At 39.7% G+C, this 22,161-nt stretch overlaps 1 long non-coding RNA gene across 1 annotated transcript; it reads right to left on the reverse strand.

Moving 5' to 3' along the window:
* Nucleotides 1-306: 306 nt before the first annotated feature.
* LOC129060016 (uncharacterized) lies at nt 307-18,611 on the reverse strand. The gene is made up of 3 exons (XR_008526328.1): nt 18,467-18,611; nt 13,389-13,508; nt 307-643 (listed from the first exon to the last, which is right to left on the reverse strand). It is a non-coding gene; the product is annotated as an uncharacterized LOC129060016 (long non-coding RNA).
* Between the last annotated feature and the right edge of the window lie 3,550 nt (nt 18,612-22,161).

Raw genomic sequence — 22,161 nt, forward strand, 5'->3', positions numbered from 1 at the left:
AACTTTTTTGTTTTAATTCTTAATTTTTAATTTAGAGATGGGTTCTCAATATATTGCCCAGGCTGGCCTCAAACTCCTTGGTTCAAGAGATCCTCCCACCTCAGCTTCAGCCTCCTAAATAGCTGGGACTACAGATGTATACCACTGCCTCCGACTAAAGAAATCTTTAATTCCTGCCACTGGAAGATTAAATTGCTCAGGTCTTATTCCTACTTCATTTACTTTAACAAAATCAAACTTTTTTTATTTTAGAATAGTTTTGGACTCACAGAAAATTTGCAAGGAGAGTAAGAGAATTCCCATATACTTTGTAGCCATTTTTTTCCTTTATTAACGTCTTATATTTACTGTGGTATATTTGTTATAACAATGAGCCAATAATAATACATTGACATTAACTGAAGTCCATACTTTATTCAGATTTCCTTTAGTTTTCACCTAACGTCTTTTTCTGTTCTAGGAAGGATCCCATCCAGGATACTATATTACATTTAGCCGTCATGTCTCTTTAGGGTCCTCTTGGTTGTGACAGTTTTTCAGACTTGTCTTGTTTTTGATAACTTTGACAGTCTTGTGGTGTGCTGGTCAGGTATTTTGTAGAATGTCCTTCCATTGGGATTTGCCCATTTTTCTTATGATTAGGCTGCAGTAATGGGTTTGGGGGAGAAAGACCACAGAGGTGAGATGGCCCACTCATCACCTCATCTCAAAGGTACACGCCATCGGCCAGACTTATCACTGTTGCTGTTAACCTTGAGCATCTGGCCAGGATAGTGTTTGTCAGGTGTCTCTGCTGTAAAGTTAATTTTATCCCCCCTCTCCTTTCAGTAGTCTTTGGAAGAAAATCACTTTACACAACCCACTCTTAAGACATGGGAAGATTTAACTCATTTTTAAGTCATCATCCATTGAATTTTAGAGTCAAATCTCGTTAATGTTAGGCACAGCTTTGAGACTATTAGGTAAGTTTGGTGGCAAACTGTCCTGTAATTTCTTACTAACCTGGAATAAAATTTCTGGGGGAAAAAAGAAAAGGGCTATGACTTGTCCTTCTTCTTTGATTTTTTTTATCCCTTCTTTTGCAGGGAGTTATAAGGTATACTTACATTTAGGCACAAAACAACATGATTCTCTCCCCATCCCCCACAGTCTAGCAAAAACAATCTATCGCTTTAAAATAGGAAGAAAATATGCTTCTTTTTCATTGCTTTAGCAAAGGATTGGTGAGATCTTGATCAATAGCATTTTTCCAAGTTGTAGTTATGTGAATCCTAACATTTACATTAAACAGTTTTTGTGCTTCAGCATCTTTGAAACTTTCTTCGGTCCCCACCCTTTTAGGAACAACAAATTCCCAAAGCGTGAATGTTCACGACAAAACAAAATATTCCCAGCTTTTCATTATATTTTTTAAAAATTACAGAAGTAATATATGTTTTTTTAAAGTAAAAAAAGTTAAAACAATCCAGAAGTACATAAAGTGTAAAAGTAGAAGTCTTCCGTGGTTCTGCATGTGGTAGAATTGACTCTATTATTAAATGTTGATTTTTTTGGCTTTCCATCAAAGACGATAGTGTTATTTTATTAAACATGCTCCACTATAACATAGTATGTAGCAATTAAATGGGGGAAAAGACATGTTTGAAATTTGGTTTGGACTGTTAACTTGTTACTTCTTTAATCAACTCTCTAGCAAATGATGTGCTAGATGCTGGAGATATGTAGGGGTATAAGTGATGCAAAAGCAAATTATCTGTCCTCAGAGGAACCCATGATACAGATACAGAGGGACAGACTTCCATAAACGACAAAGAAGTTAACAAATGTCTTCTATCCAAGCACATTTGTCACATGTAGAACTTTAAAACTAATTTTTGCTTTGCTAATATGATTATGCCCTACTCAGAGTATATTTTTAGTTTATTTAGTTTGTTAAATTTGGAACAAAAAGCTCTGAGCTAATTTTCAGAATGAGTGTGAACTGGTTCATTTAACTATGTAACACAATTTCACCATTTTTTTGAGACTGCACATGGTAATTCTGTTTTTTTAAGATGATGAAAAAAGATTTTATCCTCTGATCATGCCAAGAAGGGAAGACTCAGAATCTATCATCCTAATCTTTTCAAGCATATTAAGTACAGCTTTGATGATGAAAGAATTTTTATGGAATAAGTTTGGTGCCTAAACAAATCTGCTACTATTTCCCTACCTGTAATGATATAAGAAAATGTACATCTGCCAACAATCACTCATTCACTAAACAGGAACTAATTTTAATGTAAATTATTTATAATTAAATCAGCTTTGAAGTATTATATCAGAAATTGTGAAAGACCAGAAAAACCCATAATTTATTTTCATTTATTTACAGACCCTTTTATTACACATGAAATGTCTCATAATAGTAGTCTTCTGTATATATAGAATTTTACATTATTTTTTCATTATACGTTTCATAAATATTTTTCCATGTACATCATCACACTTACTATTTTCATGGTTGCCTAATATTCCACAGCATTGATATTTTGTTATTCAATTATCCTCTATTGTTGGAAATTTAGATTTTTCCAGTTTTAGATAGTATAATGCTTCTCTAGGCATCTCCCTTTATTTGGAGATTTCCAGTAATATCATTTTCTCCTCTTGAATTATTTCCTGAAGATATGTTTCCAAAAATAGGATTATCATGTTGCCTTGCATTTGATATGCATTGTCAAGTTGTTCAAAAGAAATGCTGCCAATTGACAAAACCTAGAATGATAATGGATGAACCTCTTTTTCTGAAGCCCCCTGCCAATACTATAATGATGTAATTCCCTTCCTGGTAAGCAATAAAACTCAGATTTATTTCTGATTTTATTGGTAAATCTTGGAGTAATTTAGAAATCTTCCTTTACTAACATAAGGCACGTGACATCAATCCATAGATCATGTTCCTAACACCAGGACTGTGTTCACAGACAGCAGAAACGCACTGCAGGCTGCCTAAGAACTCTATTTAGACCAGCCTCATTATCTTCCTTCCTCCCTCCTCCCTCTCACCCTTCTTTCTTTCCTTTTTTTTTTTTTTTTTTTTTTCAGATGGAGTTTTGTTCTTTTTTCCCAGGCTGGAGTGCAATGGCGTGACCTCGGTTCACTGAAACCTTCACCTCCTGGGTTCGACTGATTCTCCTGCCTCAGCCTCCATAGTAGCTGGGATTACACAGGCGTGGGCCACCACGCCGCAATAATTTTTGTATTTTTAGTGGAGACAGAGTTTCACCATGTTGGCCGGGCTGGTCTTGAACTCCTGACCTCAGGTGATCTCCCTGCCTCGGTCTCCCAAAGTGCTGGGATTACAGGTGTGAGCCACTGCACCCGGCTCCTTCTTTCTTTCTAAATTAGATTCTGAATGGCTGAAACTGGAACAGGGCCAACACTGGTGACAATAGAATGGTGAGTATCAATGTCCTACTAACTCAAAGGGCCTTTGATTCCCTGAGAGTGGCCTGTAATTTTTTGGTTTTCTGCAGGAAAGAGGAGAAAATGGTGCCATCTTGCATCCCTGGAAACTTTGCCTAGTGGAAGAGTGAATGATATTCTGCTGAGGGAGATTTCCCCTATGACCGCCCTCTCCCTCAGTGAACACTTGTGTGATCACTGCTGTTGATCATAAAGAGAATCGAACTAATACAAAGGAAAAAACAGCCCCAGAATATATTGCGAGCAAAACAAATTGCTGAATAAAGTACAATATCAACTTAGATTTCCCGGGACATTTCGTTGTTATTAGGATACAAAAGGACTCCCTTTTCAGAGGTAGCTTTCTAAAGACAGGTCTAAAATAATCTGCTAGGGCCCGCAGTCTGAACTTTGACAATTACACAAAATTAAGGACAAAGAAGGGATTATCAATAATAATAATTTATCAATGGGAGTGTGTTCTCTGCCTTTCAGTGGGTCTTGAACCCTTCAAATGGCACTATTGTCTCCTTAGATGGAGCTGACCAGGCAACCTTCCCGGGAATCTTTGTTGCCTTCCTTGAAAAACATTTAAAACAAACAAGCCCCTTTCTCTTCCCAGAGACAGTACAAGCGATATTAATGGTTATCTACCTGTGATAAGCACAACAGTCTCATTTTACCTGACTTGAAAGAGTCATCTGTACTGTCAAGCCCAATTAACTTGTCTTACTCTCACACAAGAAAGGAAGGTTACTGAAAGGCCACATCTTGCTTTATATCTTGGCTGCTCTGGTACAATGACCTGATCAAAGGCCATCAAAGCGTCAGTCCAATAAAGCCAGATCCTGCTTTTTTAGGACACGGACATAGCGCCACACATGGGAGCTTGCAGGTTCTTACTGAAAGGCTCAGAAGCCAAGATGGGATTTTATATGAATAGGGTCTCCCAGAGGTTGAGAGAGGCATTAGGCTACTTCCCAATTTTATAATGAGGTTATAAAAAATTGTGATATATTTTAAATGTTTACTGTTAATAAATTAATGCTTTAAGTACATAATTAATGCAATATAATTGGGCTTTTCATAAAATAATTACATGACTTATAAAAAATATTTAATTTAAAGTGCACTATAGGCAGGATGCCTGTAATGGGACAGAAGCTTATAATTGAATGATAAATATCTTCTGTCAATCATGCGTATGTATCTGTGAGACTCCCTTTGGGGAAAAATCATCAAAAGCTCACATTTGAAGTCCTGGGTGAATGGGAAGCCTGAGTAAATTCCCAGTCAATGACTGAACTGTCACCCCTGAGATAAGTTCTATTTGCATGTTTCAAGCAGGTCACAAAACTCATTACTTGTTTGTTCCACAGATCCTATGTCAGTGCTACAAATCTATTGGGTATTCAAATGTCTGTTGGTGTACTTGGTTCTGTTCCATAGAATTCTAATGCTAGAAAAAAAAAAAAAAAAACCTTATTTATTTATTTTCCTGTTTCTAGGAAAGCTTGACTTGACGTCATCGCCCTAGGTGCCTATCTACATGAGTGCCAGTGTGACTCTTGCTGCCTTTAATGGTTCATTTTGAGGTTTATAAATTCAACTTTTTGAAACAAAATTAAATGAGACTGGGATTATTTGACTTGGAATAAAAAGAATTTGACAGGGTTCCCAAATGTTCCATATGGATGGGATTCTTCTGTTTTTAAAAGAACAACACACCACTCACACACACTCACTTGCTGACATGCACTCACACATGTAGTATTTGTGCCCAGATTAGACACTACGGTGCATTACTGTTAACACAAATTTTGTCAAAATATGTACCAAATTCTGGCAAACCTAGCAAAGATGAACAGTGATAAACATCTTCAAGTATCTACACATCCTCTGGATAAAGTTTAAAACCAGATTTTTCTACATTTCTACTACGAATATAAAGGAATAAATAGATTTAAACTAGGTTAGACCAGGAATTGATTTTAGACAGGAGAACTGTTAAACTTCAGAATGTATTGCCAAGAAAATTTGTGGAGCTGTATCCTCTGATGGGATGAAAATCTTAAAATCAAAACAAGACAATTTCCTCTGATGTAAGTGATTTTTTTTTTTTTTTTTTTTTTTGAGACAGAGCCTCAGTCTGTTGCCCAGGCTGGAGTGCAGTGGCACAATCTTGGCTCACTGCAACCTCCACCTCCTGGGTTCAAGCAATTCTCCTGCCTCAGTCTCCAGAGCAGCTGGGACCACAGGTGCCCACCACCATGCCCAGCTAATTTTTGTATTTTTTGTAGAGATGGGGTTTCACCATGTTGTCCAGGCTGGTCTCAAACTCCTGAGCTCAAGTGATCCACCCTTCTTGGCCTCCCACAGTGCTGAAATTGCAGGCATGAGCCACTGCACCCGTACTGATTTAAGTGATTTGATTCTTTCTCTGATACAGAAGAGGAATAAATGAGAAAAATCATTGAGTTCCCTTAGAATTTTTAAAGTATATTTATATTCTACAATTTTATAATTAAATTTAACTTTCCTGAAATATCTCTAATAACCTATTTTTTTGTGGGGAGAAGGGAGAGGGCCACTCCTTTCTGAAGATTCCCAACTCAACTGTATAGACTGAGTCATGACTTGAATTTTAAAAATACATTTGAATGTATCTATTTTCTTTAAATCAGGTCAGAGTTTGAGTTCTGGTGTCCTGAGGCATTTTAGAAATGAAAGTTCAATACTTAGAAAAGAGGGAAAGCCAACAAAAGATAAGCCTGGAATTATTGGGAGCCCATTTTAGCTGTAGTAAGGAGATGGCAAATGGACATGGTAGAGTTCATCGGAGCTCCGTACAGAAGCTCTCAGTGGTCCTTGGAGTGTAGGCCGATGGTCCTTCTGAGCAGAAGCCCTTAAGTGCACATAATAAAGGCAAAGAATATAAGCTGAGCAGTGGAAGATAAGCATAGCACACAACACCTTGATGTTCTTTGTCTTCTTTCCTTGCCTCTCTCCAAGTTAGTAGGCAGAGGTTCTATTCCAGATAAATGCCAGCACCAAGTGTCTGTGTCTGGTAGGCTTGACCATTTTTAATAGATACTTTTGGACAAAACAGAGCCTTATAACTTAACTAATCAATGGATCCGTTGAACAAATGGTTTTGGGAATGTCTTTGGGTATCACTGTCTACTCTGGTAGGCAAAATTATGGGTCCCCAAAGATATCCATGTCCTCATCCCTAAAACCTGTGAATCTGTTACCTTACATGGCAAAGGAGAATTAAGGTTGCAGATGGAATTAAGGTTGCTACTCTGCTGACCTTAAAATAGAGAGATTATCCTGGATCATTCATGTGGGCCCATGTAACTACAAGGGCCCTTAAAAATGGAAGGGGGAGGCAGTAAAGTAGGTGAGAGGAATGTGATATAAGAATGACTCGCTTGCTGTTGCTGGCTTTGGAGAGAGGGCAGAAGACCTGGAGCCAAGAAATGAGGGAAATCTCTGGCAGCTGGAAAAGGCATGGAAACGAATTCTCTCCTAGAGCCTTCAGAGAGGAATGCAGCCCTGCCAACCCCTGGATTTTAGCCCAGTAAGACCCATGTTGGACTTTTATTCTATAGAACTATGAAACAATGAATTTGCATTGTTTCAACCACAAATTTTGCAGAGACTTGTTACTGCAGCCATAAGAAACTAATACATTTACTCAATAATGACATTCCTCTTATCCCACTAAGTAGCCCATTGGAGGAAGAAAACCACAACCATGATTATATTTGCCCATAGCAATGAAGATGATTAGTGATACTATATTCTTCCACCTCAAAATGGAGACACTGATCAACCTCACAGCCAAATATATTTGCCTCTTCCACTTCTCCAACACAAGCCCTCCTCACTGTCCCCTGAATAGTTAAGAACACATGGTAGAAAGCTTTCACATGCATGATACATTTTGTTGAGAGTACTCAGGGTTAGGTTTAAATCCCTGTGAATGAGCTGTAACTCTGTAACTCCAGTTGTCTTTTTCCTTCCTTCCTTCCTTCCCTCCTTCCTTCCTTCCTTCGTTCCTTTTTTAATTTTTTTTTTCTGAGACAAGGTCTCACTCTCATTGCCCAAGCTAGAAAGCAGTGGTGTGATCACAGCTCACTGGAGCCTTGAACTCCCAGGCTCAGGTGATTCTCCCACATCAACCTCCCAAATAGCTGGGACTACAGGCATGTACCACCATGACTGGCTCATTTTTGTATTTTTATTTATTTATTTATTTATTTTTGTAGAGATGGGGTTTCACCGTGTTGCCCAGGCTGGTCTTGAACTCCTGGGCTAAGGTGATCTACCCGCCTCAGCCTCCCAAAGTGCTGGGATTACAGGCATGAGCCACCACGCTAGACTTATGGCTCTAGTTCTTAATCATGAAACTTTATCACCTCTCAAAGAGGGCACCTTTATTCCTTCTACTGTGAAAGGAGATAAGCTTACTATGCAATGATCTTGCAAAACATGCCTTCATGGAGGCCTGTTCTTCATATTAGGAATGTTCTTAATTTCTCCACATACCTGCAACCTACTTAACACTCAGATCCCAATTCATTCTATTTTCTTCTCAAGACCTTTTTCCTTATCTCTAGAAGCAGGTCTGCAGGAATTGACTGTTTATACAAAGGGACTTCAAAAAGTTCATGGAAACATGAAATTAAAAGATAAAAATTAGAAATGTAAATTTTATTTCTCAACATAAGCACCATCAAGGTCATGACACTTTTGTAAGTGATGATCTGAGCCATTTAGTCCATCCCTAAATAACTGAGGGTCCTGGGAATTTAATCATGTCAATGCAGTCTTTTTTACATTATTAACTGAATAAAAATGGGTGCCCTTTAAAGACTTTTTTAAGATTAGGAAACAAAAATAAGTCAAAAGGAGCCAAATCAGGACTGTAAGGTGGATGCCAATGATTTCTCATCAAAATGCTCCCAAAATTGTCCTTGTTTGATGAGAGAAATGAGCAGGAACATTGCCATGGTAGAGAAGGACTCTCTGGTATGACTTTCCCAGGCATTTTTCTGCTAAACCTTTGGCTAACTTTCTCAACACACTCTCACAATAAGCAGATGTTATCATTCTTTGGCCTCCAAAAGTCAACAAGTAAAATGCCTTGAGCATCCAAAAAAATTGTTGCCATGACCTTTGCTCTTGACTGGTCCACTTTCGCTTTGACTGACCACGGCCACCCCTCGGTAGCCATTGCTTTGATTGTGCTTTGTCTTTAGGACCATACTGGTAAAGCCATGTTTCGTCTCCTGTTATAATTCTTTGGAGATATGCCTCAGGATTTTGATCCTACTTGTTTAAAATTTCTATTGAAAGCTCTGCTCTTGTCTGCAGCTGATCTGGGTGCAACAGTTATGGCACCCATGGAGTGGAAAGTTTTCTCAACTTTAATTTTTCAGTCAGAATTGTGTAAGCAGAACCAATTGAGATACCTATGGTGTTGGCTACTGTTTCTACTGTTAATTGTCAGTCCTCTTCATTTAGGGAACAAACAAGATTAATTTTTTCCTCCTAAATTTATGTGGAATGGTCTGCTGCTGTGGGCTTCATCTTCAACATTGTCTTGTCCTTTCTTAAAATGAGTTATCTATTTGTAAACTGTTGATTTATTTGGAGTATTGTATCCATAAACTTTTTGTAAAGCATCAGTGATTTCACCATTCTTCCACCCAAGTTTTACCATAAACTTGATGTTTGCTCTTGTTTCAATTTTAGTAGAATTCACGTTGCTCTGATAGGGGTTCTTTTCAAACTGATATCTTATTCTTCTTAGTGCCTCAAACAAGATCTTGTTCAGACATAGTATAACATGTCGGATCAAGTTTATTTTGGTGCAAAAAAATTTTGAACACACACACAGGTTTTTCCTAAAATGCATTTTCATGAACTTTTTCTTTTTTCTTGTTTTGAGACGGGGTCTCATTCTATCATGCAGACAGAATGCAGTGGCATGATCATAGCTCAGTGCAGCCTCAAATTCCTGGGCTCAAGTGATCCTCCTACCTCGGCCTCCCAAGTAGCTGGGACTAAAGGTGTACACCACCATGCCCAGCTAATTTTTAAAATTTTTGTAGAGATGGGCTCTCATTATGTTGGCCAGGTTGTCCATGAACTCTTTGAAGACCTCTTTTATATCCTTTGTATATACGATGTAGTTATAGCCTTTCCAACACTCAGCACAGGGCTTTGCACATAGTAGGCAGCTGCTAGGTAGTAGAAATTCCACAGAGCTTGTCTCAGAGGAGTGAGGCTTGAATCTCTGCTTTCCTACTTACTAGCAGTGTAGCCCAAGATTCAGTGACATTATCAGAAAAGAAAAAGAAAAGTAATACATATCTCACAGATTTGTTATCAAGATAAAATGAGCTATTGTTTATGAAAGTACTTTGTAAATTAAAGTACCATTCAAATACAGGGGATCAGAAGATTAAATTAAATTAAATCAATTCTGTATTGCATTTCTTGAACTAGTCCTAAGATTGTTGAACTATGTCCAGTTTTGCATATGAGCACATTTTCATGAGTGCATTATAATGCCATTGAGGAAGGTTGTGGAAGCTCGGGATTGTTTATTCTAGTAAAGAGAAGGCCAAAGCGAGTTTTCAAAACAAACTCCAAGGGTTTGTCTACTCAGTAGACCATTGTGAGCAGCTCCACACAGTCACTGGCCTCAAATTAGAGCAAAAAGGGATTTGGTCCAGACATAAGGAAATACTTCATGAATATAAAGGCTGTGAAACCTACTATTAAGGGAAATTGTGGAGACAAATAACAGCCACAAATAAGTTACTTTATGCTGCCAAATTGACCAAGGAGAAAAAGAAACATGTTTATTCTTCAAAATGTGGATGTTCTGAAGCAATTAAACATCTTCCCTTGCTAAATTGACATGTTTTTGGTCTTGAGGGGAATATAAAATTAAATTCTTGAAAAGAGATTTTAAAAATAAGAGATGGCATCTCTTCTGAAGAAAAAGAGAAAACAAAATGAAGAAACTATTAAAAATAGAACTATTTGTAAAATAGTTCTATTTGTAAAAAAATACTATTTGTAAACTACTATAAAAACTTATATAAAGATAGTATAATCTCTAAGAAATTGTCTCAATGAAATAAAACCCATCCCATACATATCCTTTCCCTGTCCTCTTCATATTGCCTCCCCACAGCCTGCAACAGTCCTTAGCTCTATAATTGAGCATCCACCACTATTATGCTAAGATTGGGAACCTCAGTACCCTACTTGGCATAGCAACTGGTAGGTGATTAGAAGGCAGAGTTGCCTTAGGTACCTAAATGGATGTTATACAGAAGAGGTGAACTTCCTAATGCTATTACAGACATAGTTTCAGTTGAACTATACCTTGTATGTGTCTTTCAAAAGGACGGGACCATCTTTGTGATGACTGAGTAGTGACAGCTAATGTAACCCGAGTCCAGTTAAAGGTCACTGACCAAGCTCCATGCTCTACAATAAGCTTATCAGGGCCATCTCTTGAAATAATAGTCACTTCCAGGTCTCCTTCATCTTCTTCACTCTTTGCCTTCCTCCCTCCTCCCCCACCAGAGCCCGCCCTTCCCCCTCCAGGATGGATCCTTCAGCAAGGTTCTCTCTTTTCTTGGGCTTTTCCTGTTGCCATCACAGAGCCCTCAATGTTTTTTATAGAGTTATCTTTATCTAACCTTGAGTCAAAGGCCACTCTTGCCCCAGGATAAAAAGCAAATCCCCTCATTTAAGCATCTTCCTTTAAAAAAGGAAAGGGAGAAGTTTTAACAGAAACAATACATTAATATACACTGAAGAAAATTTCTAGGCTAAGCAATCCCATTTCATAATTTTCCTTAGAGAATCCAGCTGTGAAAAATGTTTCTACCACTTGTAGACTAGTGGAAGGTAGAGTCTTTTTGGCAGGCAGCATCCCTTTGTGTTTCCTGGGTAATTTCTTACACTCGGTTTTCCTAAAATATAGAAGCAGATTGTCCAATAAATGCTTGTATTGAATGCCAAAATGATGACCAAAATAGACTCTCGCCATGGCTGCTCCAGGTGTTATGACACTTCAGCCATATTATTTTGAGCAGATGCCCTCTAAGTTCCACCACGATCAGCAGTTATATTGAAATAAAAATGATTACTCTTTTATTATAGCAAATGTAACTGGTTGATTGCCAAAGACAAGATTATTTGTGCAGAGAATTGCCAAAACCTCCAACTAAACATTATATAAGTATTTTGTGGCTGGGTATCCCTAATGTGCCTGTTAACAGTTTATTCCAGAGTTTACCTGAAGTTTATTTCAGTTTCTTTGCACAGTATCTACAGTATTAAATCACGGTGCTGGCTGGGCGCGGTGGCTCACGCCTGTAAACCCAGCACTTCGGGAGGCCGAGGCGAGCGGATCACGAGGTCAGGAGATGGAGACCATCCTGACTAACACGGTGAAACCCCGTCTCTACTAAAAATACGAAAAGATAGCCGGGCTTGGTGGCGGGCGCCTGTAGTCCCAGCTACTCGGGAGGCAGAGGCAGGAGAATGGCGTGAACCCGGGAGGCGGAGCTTGCAGTGAGCTGAGATGGCGCCACTGCACCCAAGCCTGGGCAACAGAGCGAAACTCCGTCTAAAAAAAAAAAAAAAAAAAAATCACAGTGCTAGGCCCTACAGGGCACTTGAGGTGAGTGAGACCTAACCCCTGTGCTCAGTGGCCAAGGAATGTTCTATGAAGATTGAAGCTGGGTCCTTTCCTATCACCTATAAGGTCTGTATCATCTAGCCCCAGGCCCCCGTCTACCTGCATTTCCAACAACTTTTCTCCTACCTTGCTATGCTCTGGCCATACTGGTTTCCTTTTCCAGTTATTTATTTATTTATTTATTTGTTTGTTTGTTTGTTTGAGACATGGTCTCACTCTGTCGCCCAGGCTGGAGTGCAGTGGCGCAATCTTGGCTCACTGCAGCCTCAACCTTCCGGGGCTCAAGTGATCCTCCCACCTCAGCTTCCCCAGTAGCTGAAAGTAAGGAGCATGCCAATGCACCCGGCTTGTTGCCACGTTGCCTAGGCTGGTCTCAAACTCCTGTGATCCGCCTGCCTCAGCCTCCCAAAGCACTGGGATTACAGGTATGAGCCACCACGCTCAGCCCCTGGCTTCCTTTCTGTTCCTTAAATCTGCTAAGTAAGCTGCTTCTCAGATCCTTTGTCCTTTACGCTCCCTCTGCCTGGAAGTCTCCCAGATATACACCCACAGGGCTCCCCTCCTGACTTCATTCAGGTCTCTGTTCATATTTCCCCTCCTCAGAGAGCCTCCCCAGCATCCTATCTATGAGAGCATCCTCTGTCACTTACCATCTCCTGTCCTTATTTTAATTTTCTTCCCTTATATTATTTAATGCACAGCTGTGTCCTCAACGCCTTGCCCAGTTTCTGGTGTGTGGTTGGTGCTCAATAAACATTGTAAACTAATAAATAAATGGATGAATGCATGTTCAACCTAATGGAGGTCTTGGACAGATTCACAGATATTATGGTATAGTCACTGCTAGAAGTCTCATCTTCTGTCCTTTGATGGTTCCTTTGTTCTCCTAAACCATGATCCTCCTCACTTCCCCATTCATTCAGCATCATGTGCTCCCTGTGATGCTGAAGAACCTCCTTTTGCCACTAGTCTTATTTATCTAAGCAAGATGTTCTCCTTCCCCCCGGTTGCCATGAATGAAAAACCCAGCAGTTTTCTTGGTTAGTATCCATTCAAGTGTTATACAAGGCCTCTTTTCTAAAAGATTTCAAATGGAAACCAGGTACCCCATCTTTTCAAGCATTCCACCTAAACAAGTTATATGTTTTGAGAATACATAGGTTCAGACTCAAATCAAGTTCCTTCTTTTTTGCTCAGTTCTTACCTGAGTAAATTTAAGCTGGAACCTAGCTCTGATGACAATTTGACCATCTTCTCTGTGAGAGTTTTTGAAACATCCCAAAGCGCAATAATATTCCTTCAGGACATTCAGCTGCTGTGGTTCCTGAGAAAGAAGGGTTAGAAGACTTGCTAGCATTTATTAAATGCCTACAATATTCCATTGCATTGACCTGGAGATTTTTTTTTTTTTTTTGAGACAGAATCTCACTTTGTTGCCCAGGCTGGAGTGCAGTGACCAATCTGGGCTCACTGCAACCTCTGCCTTCTGGGTTCAAGCGACTCTTGTGCCTCAACCTCCCAAGTAGCTGGGATTACAGATGTGCGCTACTATCCCCGGCTAATTTTTGTATTTTTAGTAGCCATGGGGTTTCGCCATGTTGGCCAGGCTGGTCTCAAACTCCTGACTTCAGGTGATCTGCCCACTTTGGCCTCCCAAAGTGCTGGGATTACAGGCATGAGCCACTGCGCCCTGCCAGACCTGGAGATTTATGTCACTGAGGCTTACCACAGGGTTCCTATTGGTTATGCATTATTTGAGAAGGCGACCAGAATACCGGTGGCCTCTGAGCCTACCTCCAGCACTTCAGGATTCTCAAAAGCCACAAAGACATTCCTGCTGTCTCTTGAATGATGAAGCACATTATTGAGTGTGAAGGCTAAGCTACTGTAAAAATAAATCAACTTAAATAATAGAAAAGTTATTTCTATTTCATGTAAAAGTCCAAAGGTTCTCTAACTGGGCTGGAAAGGCACCATTTGTCTGTGAGTTCATCCAGGAACCAGGTTTGTGGGTTGGTTCTGCTATGGTCAATGTATGCATCCATATCTAGGCCCAAGGCAGCTGGTCCAATTGTTGCCATTTCTAAGCCAGCATGAAGAAGAAAAGTGGAAGTATAGGCTAAGAAAGTTTCATCTTTAAGAAAAAGACCCAGGAGCTACAACACATTTTTTCTTACATGCCATCGGTGAGAATGTAGTCACATATAATACCTGCTGAGGAGGCTGGGAAATGTAGTCTCTAACTGGTGGCCATGTGCCCGGTTCAACTTGGAGGGAGTTACACTTCTAAGAAGAAGAAGAAGGCGAGAATTGTTCCTTGGAGAGGGTTGGCAGTCTTTTGCCAAACTAGGTTTTTAATTGGTTGGATTTTAGGTCTGGGAAATAAACCCTCTGAGTGATATAATGGGCATTTGCGTGTTTGTGGCTGATGGGAATCTTTTCAACAACATTCCTCAGCTGGAGAATGTCCCATTTTGTGACTCCTGGTTCCCATGAGTAAAGGCAATAGCTTGTTTTCCCAGCATCTCTTGCAGGAAGGGCCTAAGCATGTGCACCAGGCTCTGCTGATCTGATATATTGTACAAGACTTCAATTCAGATAAGCAGCATGAAGAGCCTTGCAGAATCCATTTTCTGATGGGAGTGGCAGCAGAAGCATTTGATGTGGGGACAGCAGTGGTGCTGGTTCTGTGTCAGCTATATAAGGCTTAGCATTTGCATCTGGTCAGAGAGTCCCATGGTGTGGATTGGGTATTTTCTCCGACCGTGCCATTTCTGAACCTAACTTTCTTGCCCTACCAAAGATTCCCACCTAATATTCTTTAATGATTTTTTGTTCTTGTTTGAATTAGAGGTGTTTTTGTTATTGGCAACTAAGGATCCTTTTAATAAAGCTGAAGATCACCTTGTGTTACTTCTGTGCTTTTTTCTCCTGGGGTGGTCAGATGAGGGTGGGGATAAGAGGTGTTACATACTTTCAGTCATCAGCCATATATGCTGCTGTCACTGATGTGTAGAATACATGAATCTGGGATGCAAGGTCAAGGGTGAGGGAAGTAGAAGTTGTCTTACTCACCATCACTCCCAGTAACTCACTTACATTTACTGTCCCAGCAACTTCTGCCTTTACTTCTCTTAGAGGTTCTGGTTCTTGAGGTTCTTAATACAGAGGACATATCAGTTTCCACTACATCTGCATCTGACTAGTCATTTTGGGCTCCTCTGGCTAGTAGATAGGCAGGCAAAGGAAAAAGTATTTATACTGGAAGATGCAATTAACCTTGATTATTATTAGGAGATAAAGTTGCTGCTGCAAAATGAGGGCAGGGAGGAAAATATCCGAAATTCAGGAATTCCCTGCGAATACTTCATGGTGCTTCCCATACCTGCTGATAATCATAAATGAGTGATTGCAGCAACAAGAATTGGTAACCAAAGGCTTGGCCTTCTCAATGATGGTCTGGATTACTCTACCAGGCAGGCATCCTAGACCAGCCACAGTATGGCTGAACATGAGAGAGAATCTGGGTGATGGAGGAAGAAACAAAGAATGTCAGTTACAGCCTTGGGGCCAATTGCAACATTGGAGACTATAGCTGGTCTCAGTAACTCACGAATCCTCATTATTATTATTATTTTTAACACCACCATGAAGAATTTGTGACAGTATAAGGTCAATTTAATGTGGAGCATGAGTGGATCTTAGCATGCAAGAGACAGATGATGCTGATGCTGGTCCATATTCCCTTAGTACTGACTGTTTTCTTGCACTCAGCCAGATTTCCAACTGACAACATCTGCGACTCCACTTAAAAGCTTTCTTTGGCCATCAGAGCCCACTCTGCCCATGCATAGAGCAGGCCAGAAGTGCCAAGGAATTAACTCTTTCTGGGAATCGCCCTCAGCCAATGACTGGGGAAGTCCTGTAGAGATACCCCAGTTCCCTTGGCCCTTGGTTGGGGTAACTCTGTGGTTAGGTCTCCATAGCCTTTTAGAGCTCCCCAGTGGGATTAAGCTCTAGTTGTCCAACTAGTAACTTGCTTGATAACACAAACTTTGCTGTCTTCCTTCCCAGGGAGCCTATTCCAGGTCCTTGGAACTCTGGAATTCTATGTCCAAATGGCCCTAAACCTGGTTTCAGGGCTTGCGCAAGGCCTTCCCTTGGCTATTCCTACAAAGGTGGATAGCAACAGAAGTGTGCAGACCTCTAAGCCTGAGGGAAGACTGAGGAGTGGCTATCTGGGGAGGGAAGCATTGGACAGAGTGTGAACATGTGGGTCAGAGTGTCCACATGCATGAATGGAGGACCCCTCTCTGTGTGGCACAGTATCAGAAATGGAGGAAGAGAGGTAGTAGAGTACAAGTAGAATGTTCTGGTACAAAATTCCAAGGAATCCAAAAATTCTAAATTTAACCCAGGCCCCCAGGTCACTTAGGTAAATGTGTCAAGGCAGAAGGATAGAATCTGTTTTCTTTAGCAGTTTGTTAGCTTGCTTTATAACCTTTAACTATTTAGACATTTAGGATATGGCCCTCTATTTGCACTCTTTCACCAAGTCCTGGCAGTAAGTATGTAATCAATGGCTGCATGCTAAGCTATAGATGCAAAGAGCAAAAAAGAGAATAACTCGCCTTTTAGACGAGTTATTCCTGAGGGCTATTCATCTATACTTTTAGGCACTCTCTATTCCACCACTTAAAGAAAACCACTAGAGACTCTGGACCACTACTGTCTTGATGAAAAGATAGAGGAGTCATTGGTGAGGATAAATCACTGCATTGTCTTTAATTTATTATTACTGCTTTTCACAAAAGTAGCTGGTAATTAGACCCATTTCTGTACCCTGTTCCAAAAGAGGGCAGCATTGCCATTAGCACATTCCTTCAGCTGTAAATGGCCAAGACCCTCTGCGGGAGTAAGAGTCATCCATTACTTTGGCACCTCCAGGCCGGATTCTTGTGATACATTCTATGTATAGAAAAGCAAGGCTTTACCAGCAGCATCAGCTCATACATGACACTCACGCTTGGCTCTCTTTGCTACTTAGAGCCATTTTGATATTATTTGCAACGTGGAATGGTTAGTCTGAGCCACCCATTGTTTTTAGTAATTCCATAATGTGGGTAAAAGTACGTGTGTGTGTGTACACGTGATAGTGAATAGCAAAAAAACAAATATCCTCCTCCTCCACCCCACCTCTGGTATTGATATTTCCACTATGCTGGTAGGAGTGCAGGGGAAAATACCATTTAGATGTTCCTGGGATTGATATTAAGAATTTTCAGGATACCCCCAAACAACCACTTCAAAAGATGTGCACTTGGGTTCTCTTGCTCATATGAGGTCAAACTAATTGGATTACTTAAACACAGATAATGCAGAAGAGGAAGTTTGGTGGCTCCTGATCAATTAAAACAGTTTCCTTTTCAATTTTTGATTTGGTTTGGGTTTCCTTTGCTTTGGACCTTGGCATTAGAACACACATAGAAACTGTGTGTTTATAATTCCCCTCAGGCTTTTCCTAGAGGTAAGCACTCTAACTGGGGATGGAGATTTTGGTTAATTTCTTAATTGGCTGTGTCCTGGTAATGGTTTTTGCAGGATAAAAGCTCTATTTGTATCTCAGTCATTATGGACAGTGAGTCAACTCAGGACTTTAAATGAGGTTTATTATCTTCAGAGATTAAGGCAGTATTTTCTGAGCAGATTTAAAAAAAAAAGATCTTGCCTAATTAAAAGGCTTCATTGGATAGTGTTCGTCAGAGAGCCCGGCTGCTGGCTGTTATTTCCTGTGTCAAACTTCCTCTTACCCCTCAAGTTTGTACATGAGACAGTTAGAGGGGCCGTGTCTCAGCTCTGCCACCCACGTCTCAGCCCACTCACACTCGATTGGACAGAATGTTAAAGAAAACTCAGAACATAAACCCGGGTGGGGAGAGCTAAGAACTCTACATTATGTTCTGTCTCGTTTCTTTTTTTATAGCTCATCATAACCTATGCCTATTTTTCCCTTTGAATCTTTCATAGATTCCAGTCATAGGCCAGATTCAAGACTCAACCCCAATTATTGGGTATAAGAGACCCAATAGGTATTCAATAAACATCGGTTGAATTGAATTAAATGGGATTGAAATATGGCCCCACTAAGACATAGATCTCTTAGGGGTTGTTTGGCTGCAAAAACCAGAAATCTAGATGACTAGCTAAAGCTAAACAAGAAAATTTACTGTAAGGATACATGGATTTCTTTACGAGAAAATGCAAAAGGAAGTGGAAACTTACCAGGAATGAAAGAGAATGCTGTTTATAATTGTAAGTGCTCTCATTTCTGAAGAATCGTTCTATTCTTCTCCCCCTCTCTCTCTTTCTCTCTCCCCTTTAAACTTTCTTGACTTAGTGTGCATGAGAGAAAATGGTATTCCAAACCTCACATAAACTCCTCTTTCAAATGCTTAGTATTTGTCAGCTATAGCCATTCTGTTCTCAACACATGGGTACTGGCTTTCTTTCAAGCTTTGACAGACATCATTGTCAAGCAGAATTTTTTCCCACTGAGCTTGGATGCTGCTTCACATTCTTTTTAATTCAGAGCTCCAGACAGCCATGACTAGTTGTTGAAATGGCCATCTCTGTTCTAATTCCTCTTTCAATGGGTAGTCCTTTAAATATTTTAAGATAGCTCTGGGGTCTTCTGTGAATATATAATTCTAAGGCTTAATATCTTGAATTTCTTGAGTTCTATAACATGGTTTTGAACCTACCTATCAGTTGCAACAAACCTCATTTAACTCATAGAAATTCAGTAATATTTGTGTTGCACCAAACAACAACAACAACAGTGAGGGAAGAATCCCCTGTTCCTTTCCTCCCATTTACACTTGTAGGAGAGGAAAAACCTTTTCTCTAATCTCCTAGATTCTGTAGCTGAGCCTGTGACTCAAGCAGACAAAAGACATATTAACAGGAGAAAAGCATATAAATTTTATTTGATGTAAATATTTTTATGTGGCATGAGGGGCTTCATAGGAAAGAAGCAAAAACCCCAAAGAAGCAGTTAGACTCAGGGGTTATATACCATTTTAACAAAGGGCAAAAAATTTGTAGAGGAATGACAGGACAAAGAAGGGTGTCCAAAAAGGTCCTAGGGGCAGTAATTTGTGGGGAAGTGACTAGAAAATATATGAGAGAAACTAATGGAAGATAAAGGTTATTTCAGTAAGGTTTATTTGTGCAGACTTATCTCTGCACCATCTCCTCCCCAAGTCCTGTCTCTGATAAGAGTGTTCTCTTCTTCTTGGTATCAGAAGGGCAACTTTCTCGTGGGAAATATGCCCTGCTTTTAAGCAGAAAGGGAAAGGGCATAAATCCTTTCTTGCAGCTGCTGTTTCTCAATTGTTTTCATCTCAAAACAGTAAATATGCAAAAGTGGCATAGTTTGAAGTGGCATTTTTCTCGTCCCTTTCACAATCACCTTTCCCACTGGATTCATGAACTAGAGAAAGGGTGATCCAGGGAAAGGGAACTCATAGAAAACATACACAGGAAAACAAAAGGAGTTCATTTATGCCTTTTGACCTTATGACCCAGGTCCTGGCAATATAAAATTGATTTAAGAAATGTTCAAAGAGGCCGGCATGGTGGCTCACACCTGCAATCCCAGCTCTTTGGGAGACTGAGGCAGGTAGATCACTTGAGGTGAAGAGTTCAAGACAAGCCTGGCCAACATGGTGAAAACCTATCTCTATTAAACATACAAAAAATTAGCCAGGTGTGGTGGTTTGCACCTGTAGTTCCAGCTGCTTGGGAGGCTGAGGCATGAGAATCACTTGAACCTGGGAGATGAAGGTTGCAGTGAGCTGAGGTCGCACCAGTACACTCCAGCCTGGGCAACAGAGCAAGACACTGTCTCAAAAAAAAAATGTTCAAAGATAAAGTTGACTATACATAATTTTAGTGTGATGACTTTAGAATTTGTGGCGCACTTAAAATGAAATGCTGCTCTGTTTTCTTCTGAAGATGGTCCTACTTGCCCTCTCTCACTTAGAGAATAATCTCTATGGGTGGAAGCAGGACTCCCCATGTGGTCTCAGCAGCAGAAGGCGGTGTGGTTACCATCTTATTAGCTCTAGTGCTATAGTTCTACATATACTGCTCATCAGCAGTATAGGGATTACTGAAAGCCCAGAGTCCTGCATTTTCTTACACTAATTCAATAAAACCAGGAAATAATGCACCCGCTCATAACATGAACTCAAATATGATTCAGCCAACTCCCATTTAGCCATATTCTCATTAACATTGCATTAACTTACCCACTGCAGTATTATACTGTGATTTCTTCTTTTTTTTTTTACTATAATTTACAAGATAACTCAAGCAAAAGCGCATTAAAGAGGGACCAGTACCAAGAAGGTACTCAGTAAAATCAGCAACCTCCACAGGTGCTTTATTGTGCACAGGTATAGGCTTTTGCTTGAAGAATCACTTAATTTTCCCTTGTTGGTTCTGGTTCATAGTTCAAGCCTGTCATAATCTTTTTTGGCCCAGGTTCCATCGTCCAATGTATTTGCTATGCCTCCAAGGTTTGCATGCCAATTGGCTTTTTGAAAGCAATTTCTTTTATTTTTATGCGTCCAAATCTGGGTGAGAGAGGGGAAGGTAAGGCATACCTGGAGAAAATCCTATACTGGGAGATAAAAACTTCTCTCACTGTATAACACAGAGTACTTAAAAACATTCTAAAATGTTATTTAATGATTTTTTTAAAATCACGTGTAGCAAACTGAAACAATAGAACACAATCCCCATATCTGGTCTTCAGTAACATAGTGAAGATTTTGTATTTCAGCTAATTCTCAACTAGCAAAAGAGAAATAAATGAACAGGAGAATTAATATTTTGTTGTTGTTCATCCACTTTCTCTCCAATTTAGGGAGCATTGAGGTCAAGGATCTGCCTCACTATCCTTCAACCTTTGGCTCTGCTTGCAATGGCTCTGGTTCTATCCATGCTTTTAGTAAGCCTGCAAATTCTGTAAAGCAGGAAACTACAAAAACGTTACAAAAGGCTCTGTCAAAAGATTCTTCAAGTGATTAAGGATAGCACACTCTGCATAGGAAATGAAGCCCTTGCAGAGATTTGAGAAAGCCCTTGGAGAGATTTGAGATATCCCTAATGGAGAAAGAATTGACCTTCATTATCTCGGGAAGGCTTTTGACATAAAAGAGAAAGAGAAGAAACTGATTACTTAAAGAGGGGAGAGAGCTGTAGAGAGAACTACAAGGATGAGCATCAGGCTTAAAGTGGCTTAATTTATAAACGGATAATTTAAAAATAGAATTGGAACATTCAGCCTTAATATGACCTACACCCCTCGCAATCCAAAAGTGAAGGTCAGTATTTAACAAAACCGCAGAGGTTAAGGAACATACACACACACATACACACACACACAGACATACACACACATATACACATATATACACATATAAATATATGTGTATCAAATGTGTGTGTGTATATATATATTTAGAATCAAGATAAAATATATCCTGATATTATAAAATACTTACTCTAATAAGAAAAATAGCTAAAAACTAATGACCCCGAATAATCGAGGTTGAGTTTTGTACCTCTTAAATCAAGAAAAACAGTGATAAAAAAGAGTTTTGTGCCTCTTGATACATATACAAACATACATACGTGTGTGTGTGTGTGTGTGTGTGTGTGTGTACACTATAAATACTGCCTAAAACTTTTAGGTCTCATCTCTAATGTACTGATCTCTAATGTACAGAGGTGTAGTATGGGGTAGAAAGTAGGGCACGGTGTTTGGAACCAAATATCCGAGGTTTGAGTTCTTGTTTAGCTGCTTGCTGTTTTCCTTGACTAAAATTTTCTGAGTTTCAATTTTCCTATTTTTGAAACCTTCATGACAATAGAAAAGTGACAACTTGCGGTGTTCTGTAAAGTCTAGG

This window comes from Pongo abelii, chromosome 5 (assembly GCF_028885655.2).
Source record: "Pongo abelii isolate AG06213 chromosome 5, NHGRI_mPonAbe1-v2.0_pri, whole genome shotgun sequence".
NCBI lineage: Eukaryota > Metazoa > Chordata > Mammalia > Primates > Hominidae > Pongo > Pongo abelii.